Source organism: Eptatretus burgeri, chromosome 11 (genome assembly GCF_056783735.1).
Source record: "Eptatretus burgeri isolate ZD-2024b chromosome 11, Ebu_testis_v1, whole genome shotgun sequence".
NCBI classification, from domain to species: Eukaryota; Metazoa; Chordata; class Myxini; order Myxiniformes; family Myxinidae; genus Eptatretus; species Eptatretus burgeri.
The window spans coordinates 89,994,821-90,022,255 of record NC_140971.1 but is presented as its reverse complement, the minus strand read 5'-3'; the positions used below and the strand labels follow the sequence as shown (position 1 = coordinate 90,022,255).

At 42.5% G+C, this 27,435-nt stretch overlaps 1 long non-coding RNA gene across 1 annotated transcript; it reads right to left on the bottom strand.

The window, feature by feature from the left end:
- Positions 1-9,560: 9,560 nt before the first annotated feature.
- On the bottom strand, positions 9,561-26,941 carry LOC147017599 (uncharacterized). Its single transcript, XR_015049755.1, has 4 exons — positions 26,864-26,941; positions 26,441-26,512; positions 11,227-11,290; positions 9,561-10,875 (listed from the first exon to the last, which is right to left on the bottom strand). It is a non-coding gene; the product is annotated as an uncharacterized LOC147017599 (long non-coding RNA).
- Between the last annotated feature and the right edge of the window lie 494 nt (positions 26,942-27,435).

Here is a 27,435-nt window from a genome sequence, read left to right as displayed (position 1 = left end):
TTCAGTGGCTACAAAGCAATGCATCCCCAATCCATGGAAGGATGACCTCGAGGTATGCACACGAGCTCTAATCAGTCTAGCCTTGATTCAAATCTCAACCCAATAATAAACTGCCTTCCTGGTGCTTCACAGGCAGGGTGATAATAATCAATGTGTGTCCCATCCCTCAGATAGACATTAAACTGGGTGTCACAGCTGCTGGAATTAGTTGGTGGACATTAAAGATCCCATCGAGGTCTTTTCGTGAAGAGTAGGAGAGCTATCCCTGACATCCTCGCCAAACTCCAAACTCCTGCTCAAACCTATAGGAGCACTGCATCAACAGCACTGCCACACCCTCAGTCAATGATGCTACTCACAGCCTTGTGCTGCACAGGAAAAAAAGATGATCAGAGCCCTATTTATAGTATTTTGTCATAGTATTTTAATTTATTTGGTCAACCCACTGGTTGAGTGATGCAATTCTTCCACATATACAAGTGCCACTATTTCCCCCACTGCTTCTGGAGCACTCGCTGCCTATCATAGGAGCAGCGAGGGCCGACTCACGAGAGTGCCTTCCCCCTGTTGGGTGACTCATCCATGTCCGCCATTAAACACCACAGGGGGCACAAATTGGCCTCCACCTGTGCAAAATTGTTGTGATTCTAATTATTTCAGAATAAAATCAGCTGTTCCTATGGGTTTCCTCTGCTGGGTAGTGGATTTCACAGCAAAGACTCAACCATGAGCACCAATGGGCTTTCAAAAGACCTCTGGGATAAATATGTGGAAAGGCATAGATCAAGGGATTTCAAAGGCCTTGAATATCCTTTGGAGCAGTCAAGACAATCATTACGAAGTGGACATTGCTCAGCCGGTGGGTCACCCAGATAGATTAGCACTGGTATGGTTTGCCAGAGGACCTGGGTTTGATTCCGGGTCTGGGCCTGTAATTTTTCCATATATATTTATGATGTTCTATCCTGTTTATTTACTCTGAAAAATTTCCACTCCATTCCGAATACTTAAAAACAAGCGATTTTGATTCGTATTCCGATGGAGTTGTTTCGAGAGTGCGTTCCGATTATCTGACAAAACAGATTTCAAATGTCTTTTTCACATGGTCACCTATATATCGGTTACTCGAGAGTTGGAACACCAAACAATTTACATATTCTAACCCTTGATGGAAAAGCATTCCATATTGCCCACCGAAAAGTACAACAAAACAAGGAAAAGAGCAATCAGAGATTTCAGACCCTCGCCAGGACTTGTTTTTTGTAGTTTTGTGGGGTATATTTTGTGTGGCGTTTGTGTACTGATGAGTTACGTAATTAATAAGAGACATAATTAGAATTCCCACTTTATAACTGCTCGCAGTAATGACCCGGTACCAAGATGCCCCGCTTTGATGCAACCCCGCATTCACTGGACAACTGACCGTGACCCATGATGTTATTTTATTATTATTCATTATTCAATTGAATTTAGCATGGATTTAAAATTAATTATTTGCAGGAAAACAAGTGTGAGGTGAGGACAAGGTAAGGCAGTGTAAGGGAGGGTAAGGGAAGGCAGTGTGAGGGAGGGGAAAGAAGTATGATGGGAGTGGAGGGAAATCAGGAAGTCCTATGTCAGGTCAGGTTCGATCTGTGACCTGCTACAGGTACCATGTAAACCTGTACTAACCTGTTCCATGGTCGGGTTGACGGCGACTAAACCGTCTCTCCCACCAGGTTTTCGGGTGAGGAGGGTGTTTGGATATGGACACCCAGCAGGATTAAAAACAAAACCTGTCAAAGGGCGGAGGAGCTCTTTGTGAGCCAACGGCCATCCATATCTAGTGCCCAACTGTGTCTGCGGACGTCCTCCTGCAGTTGGGTTACTTTCATTAGGAGGTTGGTGGCAGGATTTGCACTCCAACCACCGTAAAACCCTTCATTCCGCAAAACGCAAAAAACGCAAAAAAAAATCTGAAAACCCACTCCGTGGGAGTACCTCCTGTGCAGCTTCCCTTCGCAGGGCAGCTCACCGGATGACGAGATTGGGGCAAAGCCTTCGGGACCCCCGATCTTTGATGATAGGAGGGAAACCACGGGGTAATATCCCTGGGTCAGGTTGCGGGAGAGTGTGTCGGAGTGGTGCTGAGGTGTCGTCCACCAGACGGCGGTCTCCTTGGGTTAACCTGAGGCGGTCCCTTCGGGTGGGTGCCTGGAATGTCCTATCCCTAAGAGAGGATGATCACCTGTCTCTGTTATCATCTGAGCTCAAGCGTTTGGACATCAAGATTGCAGCTCTCTCTGAGGTTCGGAGACCGGATTGCGGAGAGATAATGGTGGGTGGTTACACCTACTATTGGTCTGGTCGCTCTGATGGTTACCGTACCCAAGGAGTTGCTGTAGCTGTGTCCAATAAGCTGAACCCAATGATAATTGAGGTAACACCGGTCAACGAACGTATTATGAGATTAAGGATTCGTCACTCCTTGGGTGTCATTTCCCTGGTCTCCGTTTATGCTCCGACTGAGGCGAGTGATCTCACCGTGAAGGATGCATTCTACGCCACGCTCGAGTCTGTGGTTGATCACTGCCCTAGACGAGATACACTTCTCGTCTTGGGGGATTTCAATGCATTGACTGGAGCTGATAGGGATGGTTATGAGGTGTGTGTTGGTCCCCATGGGTCAGGAACTATGAACCAGAATAGCACTAAGTTCCTTGACTTTGCAAGAAGTCATGGACTTGGGGTGGCTGGTTCATGGTTTCAGCGCCCACAAGCTCATCGCTGGACTTGGTATTCCAACGCTGGCGGTGTGGCAAAGGAGATTGACCATGTCCTCATTGACGGTCGTTGGAGGATGATCCAGAACTGCAGGGTCTACCGGAGTGCTCAGTTCCTCAATACTGACCACAGGCTTGTTGTAGCAACTCTAAAGCTGCACCTTAAATCCTGGAGAATGGTACCATCCCAGCCTCGGCTGGATGTTGGCAAGCTCAGGGATGAGAGAGTAGCTGAGGAGTTTGCGGACAGGCTGAGTGGACACTTGGGGGGTCTGGGTGCTTTGGGGGGTCCTGAAGAGTTGTGGAGTGCCTTCAAGACCACCGTCCTTGATGTTGCCGGTGGATGTCTTGGAGCTCACCGCAGGGCAAAGAAGAATTTTGTCTCTCAAGGGACACTGGATACCATTGACCAGAGTCGCAGGGCCAGGCTGAATGGCAGAGCTGAGCTGTTCAGGGAGCTGAGGCGTAAAACTGTACGTGCACTGAGGGTGGACAAGGAGGCCTATGTGCGAGGAATCTGTGAGGGGGTAGAGCATCACCTGTGGACAGGTGATTCTCGTCCCGCTGACAGGGGAATTCGCGCATTGCGTTCATCCAAGCCCATCCCTCGGAGCACTGCAGTTCGAGCGGAGAGTGGAAGGCTCTTGACAGAGGAGTCTGAAGTGAAGGCCCGCTGGGCCGGTTACTTTGAGCAGTTGTACCAGGCTGATCCCCCAGCTGTCGAGTTGGACGTCAAGGGTGTTACAATCCCTGTTGCTAACCCTCGAATCAATTGGTCCACCTTCGCTTGTGGAAACACGGGCTGCAGTGAACCAGTTAAAACGGGGCAAAGCTCCAGGGATCTGTGGCATCCATGCTGAACTTCTCAAGGCTGGTGGAAATGCTGCACTCGTGACGTTGCATGCAGTTTTGTGCTCTGCCTGGAACACAGGCATCATCCCAACTGACTGGAAGAGGGGCCTTGTTGTCCCTCTCTGGAAAGGCAAGGGTGATCGCCAAGACTGCAACAACTACCGAGGGGTGACGCTGCTCTCAGTGCCGGGCAAGGTCTTTGCTCGGATAATTCTTGATAGGGTTCGCCACCATCTGCTTGAGCACCAGCGTCCAGAGCAGTCAGGCTTTACACCAAAGAGGTCAACGATTGACCGTATCCTTGCCCTTCGTGTCCTCACCGAACGCAGACGAGAGTTTCGGCAGGGGCTGCTTGCAGCCTATGTTGATCTCTGCAAAGCATTCGATTCAGTGAATTGGGATGTCCTCTGGAGGATTCTTGGTCTTCGTGGGGTGCCACCAAAACTGATCGATCTGATGTCTGAACTCTACTCTGGTACTGAGAGTGCTGTGAAGTGTGGTGGTACCATCTCTGACTTATTTCCTGTTGTTACTGGAATTCGTCAGGGGTGTGTACTGGCCCCCACACTTTTCAGCACTTGTATGGAATTGATTTTTGGGAGGATGTCGGAAAGATCAAGCTGCGGTGCATCGTTTGGGAACGTCAAGATCTCGGACCTTGATTTCGCAGATGATGCAGTCATCTTTGCGGAGACTTTAGATATCCTTTTGGGGGCCCTCGAGGTGCTGAATGAGGAGTCGGAGCCGCTGCGAATATGGGTTTCTTGGGTCAAAACTAAGATCCAAGCTTTCAATGAAGCCATAAAGCTCGCTGTTAGCCAAGCTAGCCATAAAGCTAGCAAAGGGAATGCCACCAGGCAGTTAAGTGGGTGTGTAGCGTTGGGATTATGTATGTGCTACTTGTCAATGTCTGCAGCTGTAGAGGCACCCCGATGGGATTTGAAACAGCAAAGGGTTCAACTTTGCTTCCACTGGGTTAGTTAAATGCGAGCTGTTATGGCCAGTATGCATTGGGTTACTGTATTCGTGGATAGACAATGGGAAATGCATAGAAATGAATGATTAAAATCAATTGTTCCATCATATAAATTTGATGTTACGTGAACAGGTGAAATTCCGGGAAAGATGAAATTGATGTAATAAGCTGATTTGACTGTGGAGGGCAGTATTGTATTGCAAACTGCTTGATGGAAAGTGCTAGAAGATTCTCGCTGTGTCTTCGATGGAAGGTTACCGTACCAACCAATCATTCTGTGCTGCTATGGAAGCCCAAGAGAGACAGTATCAGGAAGGGAATGTGAACCGACCATCTCCGTGCTCGATTTAACTGGCGAAGTTGGACAAGTGAACGGTTTCATTATCTAGAGTTGTTTGTGGACGTATGGAGCCAATTATAATCAGGTTGAAAAAGCAAGTCATTAAGGCTGTGTACAGGGGAGATGTCCTTTGAGCTCTATGGTCATCCTGAAAGGACCAGCGTTACAAGACACCCTTGATTTGGATAATGGAGTATGATGTGAACATATTGGCATGGCAAGGACATAGAGCGAGCCTAACACGATGGTTGGCGACGTAGGACAGGACACGGCGGGTGAGGTGATCATGCGGGATTTGGGCCGGCAGGACAAAGACACTGTATGAAGACACCTCAACGCGGGAATCGGATTTGTACATTTTATGTGATGTGGTGAAATTCCTCATTTGACTGTATCTGTTTATTCGAAATACAAGTTGTTTCAACCGTTACTTTGCTTGCTGTGTTCATTGTAAAGTCACCCAGAAGTTACAGACACCATCTGACAAAGATCCATAACAAGCCGGTTGGCGACATGGGTGGTCGCAATATAATTGCATTCTAGTCATACAGTTTTTGATAGATCGAGCTGAATATTTTTGATAAAGAGGTTGATTATAGTGCACATAAAAGCGCAGAAGCCGATTTTTGATTTTCAAAATATATATATATATATATATGTATATATATATATATATATATATATATATATATATATATATATATATATATATATATATATATATAAAAATATTTTTCGGATTTTTTCAAAAATTTCAAAGTCCCGTTGCTAGGCAACGGTGGCGTCCATAGCAACAGTGCTCAAAACCATACAACTATATCCTGGTATGAACAGACTAGTCAAGTTTCATCAAAATAGGTTGACTCCTCTACCCTCCAGAGCTGTCCATTACATACATACAGACAGACGGAAAACCTGAGAATAACGGAAGTGTAGCGACCACCCAATATTGATAGCTGACCTGAACAATCGTTTATACTTGTGAGTCCATATCTTTTGCTTGCATTCATTGGAGAATGAGCTGGGTTCGGCCTCCCCACCATTTAAAACCTTAACATTGGTGACCGTGACAGGATATTTTAGTGGTAAAAGGCTTTACGGTGTCACAGAAGCAGCAGATTGGGAATAAATGATTGTGTGAAACCACGGTACTGTAGTTGTGATCTGAATTCAAACTGTCCACCCAGCCATCTGCCTTGGAGTTTGATAAGTGTGTCGAATGAGGAGGGCGGCTTGGAGTAAATCGAGAAACATTAACTGCATTCGTTAAAGAACAGCAAGTGGCTGCAAAGGAAGAGAAGGCTCAGGACGGAGAGGAGAGACAAGTGGGGTATGAGGAACACAAACGCAAAAAACAAGCAGGGTGTGAGGAACACGTATTCCAATGGCTTAGAGTCCAATGGCGGTGAGCTTTACACCACCCCAGCAGACACTTGGCATTGTACATGGTGATCTTAGGCTTGTGTGCGGTGCTCAGCCATGGAAACCCATTTCATGAAGCTCTCGACAAAGTGTTTGCGCTGATGTTGCTTCCAGAGGCAGTTTGGAACTCAGTAGTGAGTGTTGCAACGGACGACAGACAATTTTTCCACGTTACGTGCTTCAGCACTCAGCGGTTCAAATTCTGTGAGCTTGTGTGGCCTACCACTTCACGGTTGAGCTGTTGTTGCTCCGAGGCGTTTCCACTTCACAATAACAGCACTTACAGTTGACTGGGGCAGCTCGAGCAGGCCAGAAATTTGACGAACTGAGTTGTTGGAAAGGTGGCATCCTATGACAGTGCCACATTGAAATTCACTGAGCTCTTCAGTCTGGCCCATTCTACTGCCAATGTTTGTCGATGGAGATTGCATGGCTGTGTGCTTGATTTTATACAGCTGTCAGCAATGGGTGTGGGTTAAATAGCCAAATCCACTAATTATAAGGGGTGTCTACATACTTTTGGCCACATAGTGTATGTTGTCTTTGTGCTCAGTACAAATAAAATCGATCCATACATGTACGAGATATGGTTGCGGATGCATGCACACGAAAATCGAGACCAAATCCATAAGCCCCCGTTTCAGACTAAGTCCAACAGGGGAAATAATGTAACACAAAGACAATTCTTTAAAAAATAAAAGTTAAAAAAAAACTTCATAAAGCATTCAAAATTCTCCAGACACAGTGTCATGTTAATTAGTCAGTCATTCTCATTTTTTTTTTAACCAAAAGTGTCCCAATTGGCTGTTTCGTATCAAGGGAACTTATTTTTTTGATTCTCAACGATCTTCATGTTCCCAACACATGAGTATATAAAGTACAACAACGAGCCTTGGATTGATGAGGAGGTGCGGTGAAGACAACAAAGACAAGTCAGCAACCAAGCTCAGGTAAAGTGATAAGTAAAATAAGTGTAATGAGATACACACTGTTGTATCATTATTTTGAAGATAAAGAAATGTAACAAAATGTTTCCAAAGAACAATTTAATGTTTAACTGGAATGCCACTCGGTTGAGAGCATACCTCCACCTGGCTGAACAGTTTACATTTTGTATCCCACTCATAGGTCGGATCTTAATCCGGACCGCAACAAAAATCGAATCGGCTTGTTCTTGTCACCTAACGAGCTCATCCACCCAGTTTTGTCATAACTCTTCCACAACTTTTTAGGATGTTGTGCTCTCCAGGACAGGATATAATTTTGGCCCTATCTCTCAACGGTGAAGAATCACTTTAAAAATTCCAGTATCTGGATCTGGAGCCGGATCACCACCAAAATGTAAACGAATCGTCCTTGTCACACACCCAACTTGTACATACAATTTCGTCCAAATCTTTCGACAACTTTTTGAGATATCCTACTCACAGACAAAGAGACAGTTGTGAAAACGTTCCCTCCATTCCTCTTCGGTGGCAGAGGTAACTAACACAGAACAATATTCATTCTCAAACATTCGTACGTTTTGTCTTTCCTCAAGAAAATAACATTTACATCAATTAAAAGTAAATTAAAACTTGTTTTAGAAAAGGAAGATAATTTAATTATACCGAAGAATCAAACTTACTCTCCCAGCAAAGAGCACAAGACCTATAAACTTGGTGGAAAAGAGTGGAGGGGTGGGGAGTAACTTAAACCAGTATATTCACACCTGTAAACATATATGGTGAATAAGTTAGAGTTCTGAAATAAAACTATCATCGTTGGTAAAAGACATGATTGGCAATGATCTATATCTGATCAAAACAGAAACACATTTGATTTAGTTGTTGAAAGGAAAATATTTGTTTTAGATAATTAAGTTTATGTTCAGTTACCATACTTCCAGAGATTGACAGTCAAGTGAGAAACATTTCCCCACCTGAGGTTTGAAACATACAGACACAAACTAATTAATATTCTAATATCCAAAAATGAAAAATAAAGGAAGGTCTTTTCTGTTAAGAAATTGTTGATGTCGAAAAACACGTGAATGCTGAAACACAACCAACATTTGCCATCATAACATCATCGCTTTGTGTATATAATTAAATATTACCTTTACGAAAAAAAAAATTTTTTTGAGGCATTTTCATAAGAAATGAAACTTGTGTTCACCATCGCTTATCAACGCTATAATCAATAATGCTCTGTGAAAACGCTCAATCAACAGGATGTTTACTGAGAGTATAATCAATTTACAATTGTACAAAAAAATTAATCTTGGACACAACCAGTGCACACGCCCAACTGCACACCAAAAATAGAGATTTAGACCTATTCAGCTCAGTGCAGTTGTCCTTTTAACCCACTAATTAATTCCATCTTTTTGTGAGATCGGATGTGAGAGAAATTTGGCCAAAGTCTTTCACGAACTGGCTGGCCAAGTTTGACGTTTGAGGCGTGATTTCTTTTTGTCCAAGGAGTCGGCAATAACAAGCCAACACCATAACAAAAGTGGGTCTTCAATGTTAACGAACTCGTACGAGCAGACAGGACACCCAGCTTAAGATCCTTCCGAGGGACGGCATACTTCTGATGCATGAAATGCCAATCTGACAGTTTTTAGTCAGCGCAGAAATCGAACCCAGACAAGACAGCTCAAAGAAAGGTAAGTGTACTTCCTTTACACCATGATGGCAAACACCCACTGGTTCAGTAGCTCTCAGGATTTTGAAATGGTTCCACATCATATAATGTGACTAACTGCAGCCAATCCTCAACATGGTCAGACGGAGAGCTGGAGCTTCACTCTCAAATGTGATCCTTCTTTAAAAAGCGGCAGATGGTGTGAGAGAAGATAGTGACTGGCTCAGCATAAATGAGAATGTGAATGTAATAAATAAATAAATCAATAAAAACAGAGCAATTGCACGAAATAATGATTACGTTTTGTTTTGCGGAATGGAATTATAATAATGATGATAATACATGCACTGATTACCACCACTATATACCCCATAGCATTAATAGAATGCAGACACAATCAAGTCATGAGAATAATGACACAAATCACCCAAAAATATAATGTAGAGACTGACATTTGCATCTGAGAGAACGAATCGGTGTCCAGATAAAGATCAGAAGAGGTGATCAGATGAGAATACAGGTATATACCAAGAGCAGAATACTTGTAAGAGAAAATCACAACATGATCAGGAAACCTCATACGAGGGGAAATGATGTGAGGAAACCTGATACGAGGGAATTTAATTTTGTGGAGTCTATGGAATAAAAAACTGGTGTAATGTGAAGAATTCAACATTGTAGTGGAAGAACTGCAGATGTACCATAAACCAGGGTTACTATCCCAAAAGGACAACATTGGTCCAAGGCTAAATAAAATATCTTTATACATAGCGTTGTGCCAAAGTTTCCTCTGAGTGCCAAAATAACACTGGAATTATGTTACCTTGATAGATTAGTTAAATAATCACAGTTGAGTCGATTGGAGTTCTTTCATGTCGTACTTTAGAAAATCTGACGATTATTTGTAACTCAAAAGAGCAGAACCTGCTTAGGTTGAATAAAGTAATGGATGTCATTGATTTCCTTGATAATTCTTCCCACCTGAAATGATTTGCACCCAGAGATATGAAGAATTGAAATATTAATTATTCGCTGGACATTAACTTGGAATTGTTTGTCTTTCTAGATTCAACATTAACATCAGGGCAATCGTTTCTAACTACATCCACAAAAAGTACAATGGAGGAGAAATATGAAAATACTCCAACTGGATTTCACAGAAATATGAATCAGACTGATCCGTACATGCACCCCATGTTCATCACTCTGGATGCTTCTTCGTTCCCCCATGAGGGACCCTGGAGGGTGATCAACTACTCCTTGGTACCTCTGGCTCTGTTGGCTGTGATGCTCAACCTGGGAGTGCTCGGAGCCTGTGTCATGCGGCGTTTCGATAAACCCATGGTGTTTTACATCGCACTCTGTGTTATCGCAGATGCACTTTGGGTTTGTGTGGCCATGGCCACCTTTGTACATGGACTCTTGGCTGTGAAAAGACGTGTTTACTTTAATGAATGTCTCCTTCATATGTTCTCCATTGAGACTTTTTCTGCTTCTCAATTTTTAATCCAGTGGTTAATGGATATCGACCGATACTGGGCTATTTTCTGGCCATATTCATATGCAGGTTGGACAGCCAAGAGAAAGGGAATGTGGCTCATCACGTTGGGTGTCATTAGTGTGGTAATTGTAATTAAAATATCCAATACAATTTTGGCATCACGTTTGCACTTTTGCAAGCACACCCTGATTATTTCAGAATCATTTTGCACACTGGGATTTATCTTTAACATCTCTTGTCAAGGCAAAACATATGTAAACATTTATGTTCTTACCTTTACATACTCTGTGTACATCTTGTCAACCACGACAATCATATTTACCTCTTGGAGAATCATCAGGTTGTGTAGAAAATCCAGTTCAAGCACATTCACTAACAAGGCCCTGCACACATGCTGCACACAGATCATGATGTTTGTTATCAAGGTGGGTTCTCGAACAGCATTCATGATATCGGTGAGGTTAAGAGATCATAGTGTTTCATTCCGATTAATCCTCTACATCCTTTGTATGTTTACATCACCCATTGCGGATCCCCTCATACATGGGATGAGGACAAAAGAAATCTATAAGCCTTTAACTCGCCTTTATCAAAGATGGAACAAACACTATTTTTCATTTTCTGTTGCCAAAAAAAACATGATACGAATGGAGAATATCACAATTCCTAAAAAATTCTGTTATTCTCTAAACTTTCATCAATGCCACAAACAAACAGTAATTCCTCATCAATAGCCTCATTTTACCTTTCCAGTGCAAGAGCCTCAAAGCCCTGATATCAGATGGACAGGTCACCAATATTTAATTCATCTGAGGAAGAAGTTCAAAAACTAAGACAGGTGCATTTCAAACATTGTGATAATTACATGAGATAGGTTATGCAGGCCATAAGAATGTTTTTTTAACCAATCAGGACAATAAAGAATGATTGATTGTCACACAGTCATATGCATAGGCTGACAGGATGGCCTCGGAGTACAAACATTTGCCTCTAAGATCTTTAGGTTGGGTTTGAATCCCGACCAAGATTTAAACTGTCATCCTGGTGTTTTCCAGGCAGGGTGATTCACCAATGTGTGTGCCGTCCATCGGATGAACGTTTAGCGGGTGTGCCGTCCGCCAGCATTCATTGGTGGATGTTAAAGATCTCATGGTGTCCTTCGTGAAGAATGGGTGAGCGATCGTCAGCGCCATGAACAAATTACTAAGTTCTGCCCGGCAGAGGGCATTGCATCAGCAACACATCCACGCCCTCAGCCATTGGGGCTAACCTGCAGCCTTGTGCTAAATACCAATGAAGAAGAAGTCATGTACATGACTGACTATGCTCACTGACCAACATTTAATGTTCACTCCACCATGTACTCCAGGCATTAGTGCAATGAACAGAATTCTAAGGAAAGTTTGGATTGAAAAATCAAAATTTCAATTTGAAAAGCTTAAAAAAGCCAAATAATAGGATGTCAAGTCAAATACACACTCAAATGGGGTTTATAATTCTGCATTAAAACATCAAAACAATGTTGCTTTTGATATGCACAATCAAAATGGAATGAGTCAGCAAAAGACTAACTTGTATGAAACATCACACAAAGTGGATACAATATAACCAGAGAAGTGAAAATGTGTTTGATGTCATTTTTGCCATTTATCTCAGGAAAATTGGGTGATTCATGCTTTCATTGTGTGGAAAGTGCGAGAAGATTCTCGCTGTGTCTTCGATGGAAGGTTACCGTACCAACCAATCATTCTGTGCTGCCATGGAAGCCCCAGAGAGACAGTATCAGGAAGGGAATGTGAACCGACCATCTCCGTGCTCGATTTAACTGGCGAAGTTGGACAAGTGAACGGTTTCATTATCCAGAGTTGTTTGTGGACGTATGGAGCCATTTATAATCAGGTTGAAAAAGCAAGTCATTAAGGCTGTGTACAGGGGAGATGTCCTTTGAGCTCTGTGATCGTCCTGAAAGGACCAGCTTTACGAGACACCCTTGATTTGGATAATGGAGTATGATGTGAACAGATTGACACAGCAAGGACATCGAGCGAGCCGAACAAGATGGTTGTCGACGTCGGATAGGACCCGGCGGGTGAGGTGGTCATGCGGAATTTGGGCCGGCAGGACAAAGACACTGCATGAAGACACCTCAACGCGGGAATCGGATTTGTACATTTTGATGTAACGCGGTGAACTTACTCATTTGACTGTATCTGTTTATTCGAAATACAAGTTACGTTTCAACCGTTACTTTGCTTGTTGTGTTCATTGTAAAGTCACCCAGAAGTCACAGACGCCATCTGACAAAGATCCATGATATTGATAGCTGACCTGAACGATCGTTTATACTTGTGAGTCCATACCTTGTGCTTGCATTCATGAGAGAATGTGCTGGGTTCGGCCTCCCCACCATTTAAAACCTTAACATTGATGACCGTAAAAGGATATTTTTGGGGTAAAAGGCTTTACGGTGTCACAGAAGCAGCAGATTGGGATGAAATGAGTGTGTGTAAACCACGGTACTGTCGTGGTGATCGCAGTTCAAACTGTCGACCCAGCCATCTGCCTTGGAGTTTGATAAGTGTGTCGAATGAGGCGGGCGGCTTGGAGTAAAGGGAGAAACATTAACTGCATTCGTTAAAGAACAGCAAGTGGCTGCAAAGGAAGAGAAGGTTTAGGACCGAGAGGAGAGACAAGTGGGGCATGAGGAACACACACGCAAAAAAAACAAGCAGGGTGTGAGGAATGCGCACGCAACGTGGAGCGAAAGGAATGCGAACGCGCATGGGAAGCCAAATATTTTAAGGAAGAAATGAGAATGAAGATTGAACTAGTGAGAATACAATTAGCAGCTGCAGCAGCGACACGTGCTCACACCACACCTGACAGTATTGATGTACAATTGATGGCAAACAAACCTGATGGCAAACTGGGCGCGTACCTTGAGAGATTTGGGCGCTTCACTGCGAGTAAACATTGGAACACAGATGACTGGGCAGTTAGTCTCAGCGCACTTCTGACAGGGGAGATACTTCAAGGGTATACCAGTATGTCCTTGGAGAATGCCCACAACTATACATCTTGAAAGTGGCCTTGTGGCAAAGGTATGAACATAGAGAGGAGGGATATCGCTGGAGGTTCAGGGAAACTAAATCTGACGAAGGAGAAACTGCATTTCAGTTCGTGACACGTTTTTGATGGTGCTTTACACAATGGACTTTGATGGTGAACAGTTCCTTCGTGTGTGTTCTACGGAGATCACCCTGTCCATATGTGAGAGGGTGTCTATAGGGAACACAGAGACAGAGGCAATAGCAACCTTGGTTGAACAGTATGTTGAACACCTGGAGTGTGCTTCACTGGGAGGTCAGTCAAGAAGAATGAGATCAAACCAAAACCAATGTAGGACAGTTTGCTGCACAACAAGTCTGACAAATCTCAGTCTACGAAGGCCCAATTCAGTAGGATTGAAAGGGAATGCTTCTATTGCACCAAGAAAGGCCATATGATGGCCAAATGTCCAATGAGGAAGGCAGCTCAGATGAAGTCACAACAGAGCCAGCCAGTGCAGTGCACAAATTCCAAAGGAAAGGTGTTGCGTGCAGGGCATAGCCGAAAGATGAGTCTGCATCAGCTGTGCAAAAGTGTCCTGAAGGGATCCGAGTGAACGAAGGAGGACTTCAGTCAACTCCTGTGGTCGATAGCAGTTGTGAGAAAACTACCGCGAGCATTACCAATGGCAACATCACCGTGAATGAAGGCTACGTGGGTTCACAGAAAGTGATAGCACAGTGCTGCACTGCGAGATTCAGGATGTACCAATGCAGCTGTAAAGCAAGACCTGGTAACTATAAGGCAGATGACTAACAAGGTCTACTCCTGCAAGCTTTTAGATTGTACATTGCATCACTATCCAGTGGTGATGGTCCACGTGGACACACCGTACTACAGAGGTGAGGTGGAGGTCGTGCGCATGGAGGACCCCATTTGTGATCTTGTAATTAGTCATATATCGGGAGCATGAGAGGTCAAAGATCCAGACCCAAACTGCATTCTACAGCTGTCACAGGCAGTGTTGCCCAGGGCACAGTCCAAGTGCAACAAGGACGACATCACCATTGAAGGTGTCACAGTCTGACAACCAAAAGGCGACTGTGCAAGAGCTCGAGCAAGCTTAGAAGAAGGATGTCTCACTTCAAAGGTTGTGGAAGGAGGTGCAGCGTAACAGATCATCAGACATGGGATGACATCAAATGCAGGCTCAAAGTCCAAAAAGGCTTATCCACTCAATCTCTTTGCTGATGACTCCACCCTCTACCATCCCATCTGTCATCCCTCAGATCAGCAAGCAGCAGCCTCTTCAATCTGTGCAGATCTCGATAAAATCACAAGCTGCTCCAACACTTGGAACTTGTCTTTCAATCCTGACAAATCTCACACTTTCACATGCCTCTCTGAAAGGACTGTCTGGAACACCCCCCAACCCCCCAACCCATATACTTTCTCAACGATCCTCTTGAAGTCCTTTCATTCAAGCTTCTGGGTCTCACTCTCTGCCATGATCTTTCCTGGGAAAGCCACATTTCCAAGCTGGCATCCAAAGCCAGTCATTAACTGGGCATCCTCAGTTGCACAGAGTCCTTCCTTCACACCTGAGCTCCTGACCACATACATAGCTTTCATTTACATCCTGAGTCCTGCTCTCTCCTCTGGGCTGGTGATTCCGCCTCTCACCTTTCTCAGCTTTACGCTGTGGAAACCAAGGCATTTAGGATCATTGGAAACTCCCATAATGAGGCTGAGTCTTTAGGTTTCTCACTCTCTCATCACAGGCAGGTCAGTGGTCTTTCTGTCTTCTACCATCTCCTCTCCAGCCTCGCCCCCCCCCAGCCCCCTGCTCTCACTGCAATCTGTCCCCCTCCTATTTCCCCAGGGCGCTCGAGGTCTGCCACAACCCCCTTCTGCTAAAACTACCAAAATCAAGAATCACTGCTCACCTTCATTCTTTCACTCCTCTTCTTTCCCACCTTTGGAACAAACTTCCACACTCTCTTCAATCCCACCCTTCTCTCCAGGTCTTCAAAACAGCAGTTCACCACCATCTCTGATCTTCTGTTTTGAAGACTTCCCCCATCCAAAACCATGATCTTTTCCACCCGTTAATCCACCCCAAACCCACCTCATTCAAATCCCTGCTTTTCTTCCTGAACGTTCCTGTAATGTCCATCTTGTTTACCGTGTTCCCCGCCCCATCCCTCTCGCTTCCACACATCTCGTAATGTCTCTGTTCCCCACTGTTTTGTGTTTCCCTCTCCCGCCCCTCTTGTCTACTGCTCCCCTTGTTATATGTTCTGTGTGTTAGCTCTTATACGAGCCTCAACATTGAATATTATCGGAAAAAGGTGTCTTGCACCGTATCGACACAACTTACACGACCAAGGTGAAGCAAATCATCATTCCAACCAAATATTGAGAGGCCGTGATGAAATTGGCACATGAATCAATTGTTGGAGGTCATCTTGGAGCAAAGAAGACAACCAACAGAATAACCAGCAACTTCCATTGGTCAGGAATAACCAGTTACGTCTGCAGATTCTGCAAGTCCTGTGACATCTCTCCCATCTGCTGCGACATGACCATCCCCAGAGGAAGGGTGGCCAAGATACCATTGGGAGAGTGGTCAGAGACATGATTGGACCTTTGTCCCCAGTGTCTGATAGGGGCAACCAGTACATCTTGACCATTGTGGACTATGCCACCAGGTACCCTGAAACAGTTGTACTCCACAAGATGGAAATGGAGAGAGTTGCAGAAGTACTGCTGGAAGTCTTCTACCAAGTGGGACTACCACAAGAGGTACTCAATTTACATCGGACCTGATGAAGGAGGTGTGTTGACTCATTGTGATGAAGCAATTCTTCACGACACCATATAACCCCAGGTGCATTGGACTTTGTGAACAGGTCAACCGAGTTCTGAAGAGCATGCTGAGAAAGATGCGTCAAGAGTGACCACGTGATTGGGACAGGTACCTGCAGGTGGTGTTATTCAGTTATAGAGAGGTGCCTCAAGCAAGTACTGGGCTATCACCATTTTACCTACTCTACAGATGAACTATAAGAGGACCTTTGCAGTTGTTCAAGGAACTGTGGACTGGAGAGCACATGTCAAAGGTTCATAACACCAACCAATACATCCTGGACTTGTGTAATTGACTGGAGGACACTTGCTGTCTGGCACAGGAGAGTCTACATGCAGCGCAAAGCAGTCAGAAGCATTTCATTATAAAAAAAAAACAACAGAGACAGAACGTTTAAGGTTGGAGACAGAGTCTTAATGTTACTACCAATTGAGCACAACACACTGATGATACATTGGCAAGGACCACCTGAAGTCCAAGAAGGAGTCAATCTGATGGACTACAAGATCTTTGTCAAAGGCAAGACCAAAATCTATCATGCCAACCTTTTGAAGTTGTATCATGAGAGAGCTGAAAACACAGCTGATATCACGTTGCCGCTGGATGTGGCGGTCATCGACCCAGAGCTGGGTATTGATGAGGGACAGATGTTGGAGGATGAAGACTTGCTGGAATTGAGACTCAGGACGAATAGAAAGACACACGGATGTCAACATCAACAAGGATTTGTCAGCAAAACAGAGGAAGGAAGTCTAGGAGTTACTCCAGGAGTTTGCGGACGTCTTCAGAGGAATCCCGGGTGCAACCAACTTGGAGGAGCATAAGATTGAGACCATCATGAATGAGCCAGAGTCAAGCAGCACCAAATGCTGTATGCTATGCAACCAGCCAATTACTTTGAGGTCAACATAGACCAAAAGGTCAACATAGGCCCAAGGTCAACAACTAAGATGTCATTTCTAAAATCCTCAATTTTCATCTGATTGACTTGAAATTTCAAGAGAAGTTGCATATTTGGCCATTTAATTCAACCACCATTTATTGTTAAGGTCAAATTTGTTTTATGGATTTTTCAAGTATTGTGCTCTGCACAATGTCATCTTCTTGTTTGTTGGGTCGCTGAAATAGGTGACCCTTATTGTCACGAATTGTTTGTTTGTTTGGATGTTTGTTCGTTTGTCATCAGTATAATTGGTCGTAAACGTGGGCCGATTTTGACCAAACTCGGGTGGTAGGTAAATCTTATGACCTAGTGCTTTGGAAATTGTGATGGTTGCTCGGGACGCTTTGGTTCCCGAGCAACAGCCAAAAAAACCTTCAAATCAGTACCGTTCACGCGAAATCAATTCCGAAAGCCATTATCCCACGTAGGCTTATGAAATTTAGCAGGCATCATCTACAGGTGATGCTCTACCAAATATATTCCGTTTTTTGTGATATATGGAATAGTTTACCGCAGCGCCTCCTACAAATGGGGTATGCCCAAAAGATGGCGAAAATTGAAGGCCCCCTCGCGACCAGGTGAGTGCATCGATACGAATGAAACTTTGCAGGTTCATAGCACGCAATGAGTACTACAACTTTGTCTCAGGACATATTAACCGATATTGCTTAGGTCAGGGGTCAAAGTGCAAAAATCGATAATATGCGAGAGCTGGAGGTGCCTTCGTGCCAAATGCTACTCCTCCTCGGGTTATGGTCAGATGGTCATGAAAATTCACACATCATCTGGAATGCATTGTGCACGAATGATCGAGCCGGATTTTCGATTTAGATCTTTGTTCACCCACAGCACCCCCTCGAACTTTGGGGATTTCCGATATCAAACCGCATTTTCGGTACTTTTCATTCAAATTGATACCGAGTAGTTATCAGAAGATGGAACTCGATGAGATTTGGTATGCCTAATCTTAAGGTGATTCTCTATCCGCGAAATGACATCTATTTTTTCTATTTCTTATAGTTTCCAAATGGTAACCCTCTCAACTTGGGTGTTCGAGGGCCATTGAGCATTCCCGCTGAAAATTCAAAGTACACGAGCTCCAAGACGGTTGAACCGAATCAAATGAATCTTTACATGCTTATAGACCGTAATGAATATTACAACTTTGCTCATTTGCATAATGACCTATCTCGAGTTTGTCAGGGGTCAAAAGTCAGACAGAAGTGCATTTTTTGGGCGAAATTACCATTCAAGGCACTCTTGCTCCTACACGGATTAACCAATACGAATGAAAGTTCATCGGTACATAGTACTCAATGAGTACTACAACTTTGCTTCAGGACATATTGACCTATCTCGGCACGGTCAGGGGTCAAAGGTCAATGAGTGCATTGTTCGGGCAAAATGACCATTCAAAGCCCCCTTGCTATAACATGGGTTAACCGATTTGATTGCAATTTCGTAAGTACTTAGTACTAGATTAACTCAAATCAGGGGTCAAAGGTCATCGGATGCTCGGCGAACCATGGCCGCCGACCGGCTTGTTAATCTTGCCGAAATTTTCGGCAAGATTGTATCGGTCGGTAAGTTAGTTTGTTTGTTTATTTGTTTGTTTGTCACTTTGTTTCATAAAAGTGTTTGTCGTCGCCTATAAATCACTCTGTAGAGCGCAATTCTCATTGAAATCTCTTGTGGTTACACATATCATAGTATTATTGGACTACCCTTCAGCACACATAATGGTCAAGGTCAAGGTCCAAGGTCAAGGTCACTTTGTGGTAAATCATGGAATTCAACGAAACCCTAATTTTGGGAGTAATTTTGGTCGAATCTTCTCAAAACTTTGTAGGAATGTAGCATATGGTTTAGCGCTCAGCTGATAAGTTTTTGGTGGAGATCGGCCTTGACCTTCATGGTTAGTGCCTGAGGTCGAAATGTTTTGACCCCAAGGTCAATTTTTCAAATCTTAGGTACCATATCGAGTAATACCTCATATGAAAGCCCTTGATGAGCGCTTTCCAGATCTGTAGTTTGTCAAGGAACCAAAAATGCTCCCTGCGATAACAGAACGTTCTCTTGCATCCATATATTATTGGTAGTTTACAATCTTAAGATTAATCTTTAGATCATTATCAATAGACTCTTTCCACAAGTCTTAAAAGGCCGAGCGATAGATTCTGATCAATGTGTCACAAGTATTTGTTTCAGTTTGCGCTTCACGTGCTTCGGTTCGGCAAGATTTTTCGTTCTATGAACGAAATTCTGGTTTGTTTGTTTGTCAGTTGTGTGCAGGATATCTCAAAAAGTTGTGGACGGATCTGGATGAAATTTTGTGGACACGTTGGGTGTGTGACAATGACGAATTGATTAGATTTTCGTGAAGATCCGGATCCGGATCAGACGACTTGAATTTTTTTTCGCGATTCGTCTCCATTGAGAGATTCGGGCCAAAAATGATATAGCGTGATATTTCAAAAATGTATTGGGCACGATATGTTCTCGTGTATCAGGCATTACATGGCAGAGGTATGCGCTCGACTGAGTGCCCTTCGAGTTTTGGAATAAGATGTTTGAAAACCCATACTCAAGTTCTGTGTGGATAAACAAACAAACAAATAAAACAGACAAACAGACAGACAGATGGACCCACATACAATACCCTCTCCTCTGGCAAGGGTAAAATTGATAACAGAATCACATTTGTTTTCTGAATCAAAATATATCTTCTGAAAATATATTTACTTGCATTCATTGCTCTGGCTTTGCTTTAGTTCTTCTTTCGGTCTTTGTTTTGTCGATGAATCGCATGTAACATTCACGATGATATCCAATCAATTCAGGAACTTCAGGACATCTGCCACATTTATGAGCTGTAAATTGAATCTTTCAACAGCATTCTCTGCAATCTCTCTCTCTCTCTCATTGGTTCCAACATCTTTCCACTGATGCACATTTCCTAGAAATTTACTCCAACTTGAGACTGAAAAACCAATTATTTTGTCTCTAGTTCCATGTACCAAATGCATACAACACTCCATTGTGAATAAATTGCCATGCATGCACTTCACCTATCAGTCGGACGTTGCAATTGGCCATCATGATACTCCGAGTACGGGAGTTATGATTGGTCAATTAAGACTGGATATGACATCATCATTCAGGACAATCATCTGATACTTACAGGCGACCTTAGAATATAATTGTAAAAAAATGCTCAATTTTTGGAAGTGGGAACATAAATAGAATTTATGAGAAAACCTTCCAATGATCAAAAAAGTTCAAAATAAATACTTCTCTGGAGGAGACCGTGGAAATAAAGAATTTTGGGGCTTGGCTTCTGTTGAAATTTCGCTTGGTTTCGAAATTCTATTGAAGATTTTGATGACACAATAACAGGATTCTGCAAAGAAGCTATTATTCAAACAAACAAGTAAAATAGAAATAAAATGTCATAGCCCCCAATGTTTTAGTAGTTTTGCTGCATGGAGTTGAAGGGCTCACCATATTTATGTGCAACTAAGATGGCCGCCAGTCGGCCATCTTCGATCAGATCGCAAATTAAGTGAGGTTGACATATATGCCATCTTGCACTGTGTTTGTGCCAAGTTTACACAAAATTGGACCATGCATGTCTGCAAAGTGGTTGGGGACACATTTAAATTACAAAATGGCCACCAGTCGGCCACCTTGAATCTGACATTGAAAAAGAATAATGTGCATATGTAAGCCATCACTCATTATCTGTGTGCTAAGTGTGAACAACCGGTAAATGCATGTCCGAGAAATGGTTGAGGATGTGTTCAACATCGGGGTTTTTACAACTAAAATGGCCACCAGTCGGCCATCTTGGATCTGATCTTAAAAACAAATGACGTTCATATGCAAGACTTCATTCGTTATCTGTGTGCCAAGTTTGAAGAAGAAAGGTAAATGTATGTCTTGAGGATGTGTTCAACCCCAGATTTTTTTTACAGCTAAAATGGCCACCAGTCGGCCATCTTTGATCACATCATGAAATAAAATCATGTACATAAGCACACCATCATACACTACATGGCCAAAAGTATGTGGACACCTCATCCAACATATCATTCCAAAATCATGAGCATTAATATGGAGTTGGTCCCCCCCCCCCCCTGGCAGCAATAACAGCCTCCACTCTTCTGGGAAGGGTTTCTACGAGATGTTAGAACATTGATGCGGGGATTTGCTTCCATTCAGCCACAAGAGCATTCCTGAGGTCAGGCACTGATGTTGGGCGTTTCTGTCTGGCTTGCAGTTGGCATTCCAATTCATCCCAAAGGTGTTTGATGGGGTTGATGTCAGGGCTCTGTGCAAGCCAGTCAAGTTCTTCCACACTGATGTCGACAAACCACTTCTGCATGGACTTCACTTTGTGCACAGATGAATTTGTAAATGAACAGACCATTAATATTGAACAGACCATTAATATTGAACAGACCATTAATATTGAATAGACCATTAATATAATTAAACCATGAAAAACAGCCGCAGACCATAATTCCTCCTCCCCCAAACTTTGAAGTTGGTACTATGCATTCGGGCAGGTAACGTTCTCTTGGCTTTACAGCACTCCAGCCGACACTTGGGATTGCACATGGTGATCTTAGGCTTGTGGGTGGTGCTCAGCCATGGAAACCCATTTCATGAAGCTGTCACCAAAGTGTTTGTGCTGATGTTGCTTCCAGAGGCAGTTTGGAACTCAGTCATGAGTGCTGCAACGGATGACAGACAATTTTTCCATGTTACGCGCTTCAGCACTCAGCAGTTCCATTCTGTGAGCTTGTGTGGCCTACCACTTCGCAGCTGAGCTGTTGTTGCTCCAAGACGTTTCCACTTCACAATAACAGCACTTACAGTTGACCGGGGCAGCTCGAGCAGGCCAGAAATTTGACGAACTGACTTGTTGGAAAGGTGGCATCCTATGACAGTGCCACATTGAAATTCACTGAGCTCTTCAGTCTGGCCCATTCCACTGCCAATATTTGTCGATGGAGAGTGCATGGCTGTGTGCTTGATTTTATACAGCTGTCAGCAATGGGTGTGGGTTAAATAGCCAAATCCAAAATTAGAAGGGGTGTCTGCACACTTTTAGCCACATAGTGTATGTTGGCTTTGCGCTCAGTACAAATAAAATCGATCCATACATGTCCGAGATATGGTTGCGGATGAATGCACACGAAAATTGAGACCAAATCCATAAGCCCCCGTTTCAGACTCAGTCCAATGGGGGAAATAATGAAACACAAAGACAATTCTTAAAAAAAATAAAAGATTAAAAAAAAAACTTCATAAAGCATTCAAAATTCTCCAGACACAGTGTCATGTTAATTAGTTAGTCATTCTCATTTTTTTTTAACCAAAAGTGTCACAATTGGCTGTTTCGTATCAAGGGAACTTATTTTTTTGATTCTTAACGATCTTCATGTTCCCAACACATGAGTATATAAAGTACAACAACGAGCCTTGGATTGATGAGGAGGTGCGGAGAAGACCACAAAGACAAGTCAGCAACCAAGCTCAGGTAAAGTGAAAAGTAAAATAAGTGTAATGAGTTTATACACACTCTTGTATCATTATTTTGAAGATAAAGAAATGTAACAAAAGTTTCCAAAGAACAATTTCATGTTTAACTGGAATGACACTCGGTTGAGAGCATACCTCCACCTGGCTAATCAGTTTACATTTTGTATCCCACTCATAGGTCGGATCTTAATCCGGAATGTTTTTTCGACTACAACTTAATCCGACCACAACAAAAATCGAATCAGCTTGTTCTTGTCACCTAACTAGCTCATCCACCCAGTTTTGTCATAACTCTTCCACAACTTTTTAGGATGTTGTGCTCTACAGGACAGGATATCATTTTGGCCCTATCTCTCAATGGTGAAGAATCACTTTAAAAATTGCAGTATCTGGATCTGGAGCCAGATCACCACCAAAATCTAAACGAATCGTCCTTGTCACACACCCAACTTGTCCACAAAATTTCAACCAAATCCTTCTACAACTTTATGAGATATCCTCCTCACAGACAAAGAAACAGTTGTGAAAACATTCCCTCCATTTCTCTTCGGTGGCAGAGGTAACTAACACAGAACAATATTCATTCTCAAACATTCGTACGTTTTGTCTTTCCTCAAGAAAATAACATTTACATCAATTAAAAGTAAATTAGAACGTGTTTAAGAAAAGGAAGATAATTTAATTATACCAAAGAATGAAACCTTCTCTCCCAGCTAAGAGCACAATACCTATAAACTGGGTGGCAAAGAGTGGAGGGGTGGGGAGTAACTTAAACCAGTATATTCACACCTGTAAACATATATGGTGAATAAGTTAGAGTTCTGAAATAAAACTATCATCGTTGGTGAAAGACATGATTGGCAATGATCTATATCTGATCAAAACAGAAACATATTTGATTTAGTTGTTGAAAGGAAAATATTTGTTTTATATAATTAAGTTTATGTTCAGTTGCAAGTGAGATTCCAGAGATTGACAGTCAAGTGAGAAACATTTCCCCACCTGAGGTTTGAAACATACAGACACAAACTAATTAATATTCTAATATCCAAAAATGAAAAATAAAGGAAGGTCTTTTCTGTTAAGAAATTGTTGATGTCAAAAAACACGTGAATGCTGAAACACAACCAACATTTACCATTATAACATCATTGCTTTGTGTATATAATTAAATATTACCTTTCCGAAAAAAAATATTTTTGAAGCATTTTCATAAGAAATGAAATTGTGTTCACCATTGCTTATCAACGCTATAATCAATAATGCTCTGTAAGAAACCTCAATTAACAGGATGTTTATTGAGAGTATAATCAATATACAATTGTACAAAAAAATTAATCGAGGACACAACTCGTACACAAGCGATGGCTGGCTGTGCACAAGCCCAACTGCAAACCAAAAATAGAGATTTAGACCTATTCAGCTCAGTGCACTTGTCCGTTTAACCCACTAATTAATTCCATATTTTTGTGAGATCGGAAGTGAGAGAAATTTGGCAAAGTCTTTCACGAACTGGCTGGCCAAGTTTGACGTTTGAGGCGTGATTTTATTTTGTCCAAGAAGTCGGCAATAACAAGCGAACTCGAGAACAAAAGAGGGTTTTCAATGTTAACGAACTCTTGCGAGCAGAAGGGACACCCAGCTGAAGATCCTTCCGAGGGACGGCATACTTCTGATGTACGAAATGCCAATCTGACAGTTTATAGTCAGCGCAGAAATCGAACCCAGATAAGACAGCTCAAAGAAAGGTAAGTGTACTTCCTTTACACCATGATGGCAAACACCCACTGGTTCAGTAGCTCTCAGGATTTTGAAATGGTTCCACATCATACAATGTGACTACGTGCAGCCAATCCTCAACATGGTCAGACGGAGAGCTGGAGCTTCACTCTCAAATGTGATCCTTCTTTAAAAAGCGGCAGATGGTGTGAGAGAAGATAGTGACTGGCTCAGCATAAATGAGAATGTGAATGTAATAAATAAATAAATCAATAAAAACAGAGCAATTGCACGAAATAATGATTACGTTTTGTTTTGCGGAATGGAATCATAATAATGATGATATTACATGCACTGATTACCACCACTATATACCCCATAGCATTAATAATGAAGACACAATCAAGTCATGAGAATAATGACACAAATCACCCAATAAAATAATGTCGAGACTGACATTTGCATCTGAGAGAACTAATCTGTGTCGAGATTATGATCAGAAGAGGTGATCAGATGAGAATGCAGGTATATACCAAGAGCAGAATACTTGTAAGAGCAAATCACAACATGATCAGAAAACCTCATACGAGGGGACTTGATGTGAGGAAACCTGATACGAGGGAATTTAATTTTGTGGAGGGTAGTCTCTGGAATAAAAAACTGGTGTAATGCGAAGAATTCAACATTGTAGTGGAAGAACTGCAGATGTACCATAAACCAGGGTTACTATCCCAAAAGGACAACTTTGGTCCAAGGCTAAATAAAATATCTTTATACATAGCGTTGTGCCAAAGTTTTATCTTAGTGCCAAAATAATCCTGGAATTATGTTGCCTTGATAGATTAGTTAAATATTCACAGTTGAGTCGATTTGAGTTCTTTCATGTCGTACTTTGGAAAATCTGACGATTATTTGTAACTCAAAAGAGCAGAACCTGCTTAGGTTGAATAAAGTAATGGATGTTATTGATTTCCTTGATAATTCTTCCCGCCTGAAATGATTTGCACCCAGAGATATGAAGAATTGAAATATTAATTATTCGCTGGACATTAACTTGGAATTGTTTGTCTTTCTAGATTCAACATTAACATCAGGGCAATCGTTTCTAACTACATCCACAAAAAGTACCATGGAGGAGAATTATGAAAATACTTCAACTGGATTTCACAGAAATATGAATCAGACTGATCCGTACATGCACCCCATGTTCATCACTCTGGATGCTTCTTCGTTCCCCCATGAGGGACCCTGGAGGGTGATCAACTACTCCTTGGTACCTATGGCTCTGTTGGCTGTGATGCTCAACCTGGGAGTGCTCGGAGCCTGTGTCATGCGGCGTTTCGATAAACCCATGGTGTTTTATATCGCACTCTGTGTTATCGCAGATGCACTTTGGGTTTGTGTGGCCATGGCCACCTTTGTACATGGACTCTTGGCTGTGAAAAGACGTGTTTACTTTAATGAATGTCTCCTTCATGTGTTCTCCATTGAATCTTTTTCTGTTTCTCAATTTTTAATCCAGTGGTTAATGGATATCGACCGATACTGGGCTATTTTCTGGCCATATTCATATGCAGGTTGGACAGCCAAGAGAAAGGGAATGTGGCTCATCACGTTGGGTGTCATTAGTGTGGTAATTGTAATTAAAATATCCAATACAATTTTGGCATCACGTTTGCACTTTTGCAAGAACACTCTGATTATTTCAGAATCATTTTGCATGCTTGGATTTATCTTTAACATCTCTTGTCAAGGCAAAACATATGTAAACATTTATGTTCTTACCTTTACATATTCTGTGTACATCTTGTCAACCACGACAATCATATTTACCTCTTGGAGAATCATCAGGTTGTGTAGAAAATCCAGTTCAAGCATATTCACTAACAAGGCCCTGCACACATGCTGCACACAGATCATGGTGTTTGTTTTCAAGGTGGGTTCTCGAACAGCATTCGTGATATCGGTGAGGTTAAGAGATCATAGTGTTTCATTCCGATTAATCCTCTACATCCTTTGTATGTTTACATCACCCATTGCGGATCCCCTCATATACGGGATGAGGACAAAAGAAATCCACGAGCCTTTAACTCGCCTTTATCAAAGATGGAACAAATACTATTTTTCATTTTCTGTTGCCAAAAAAAACATGATACGGATGGAGAATATCACAATTCCTAAAAAATTCTGTTATTCTCTAAACTTTCATCAATGCCACAAACAAACAGCAATTCCTCATCAATAGCCTCATTTTACCTTTCCAGTGCAAGAACCTCAAAGCCCTGATATCAGATGGACAGGTTGTTCACCAACATTTATTCATCTGAGGAAGAAGTTCAAAAACTAAGACAGGTGCATTTCAAACATTGTGATAATTACATGAGATAGGTTATGCAGGCCATAAGAATGTTTTTTTTTAATCAGGACAATAAATGTTAATGTTAATCAGGACAATAAAGAATGATTGATTGTCACACAGTCATATGCATAGACTGACAGGATGGCCTCGGAGTACAAACATTTGCCTCTCAGATGTTTAGGTTGAGTTTGAATCCCGACCCAGATTTAAACTGTCATCCTGGTGTTTTCCAGGCAGGGTGATTCACCAATGTGTGTGCCGTCCATCGGATGAACGTTTAACGGGTGTGGCGTCCGCCAGCATTCATTGGTGGACGTTAAAGATCTCATGGTGTCCTTCGTGAAGAATGGGCGAGTTTATCGGTGCCATGAACAAATTACCAATTTCTGCCCGGCAGAGAGCATTGCATTAGCAACACATCCACGCCCTCAGCCATTGAAGCTAACCTGCAGCCTATGCTACATACTGT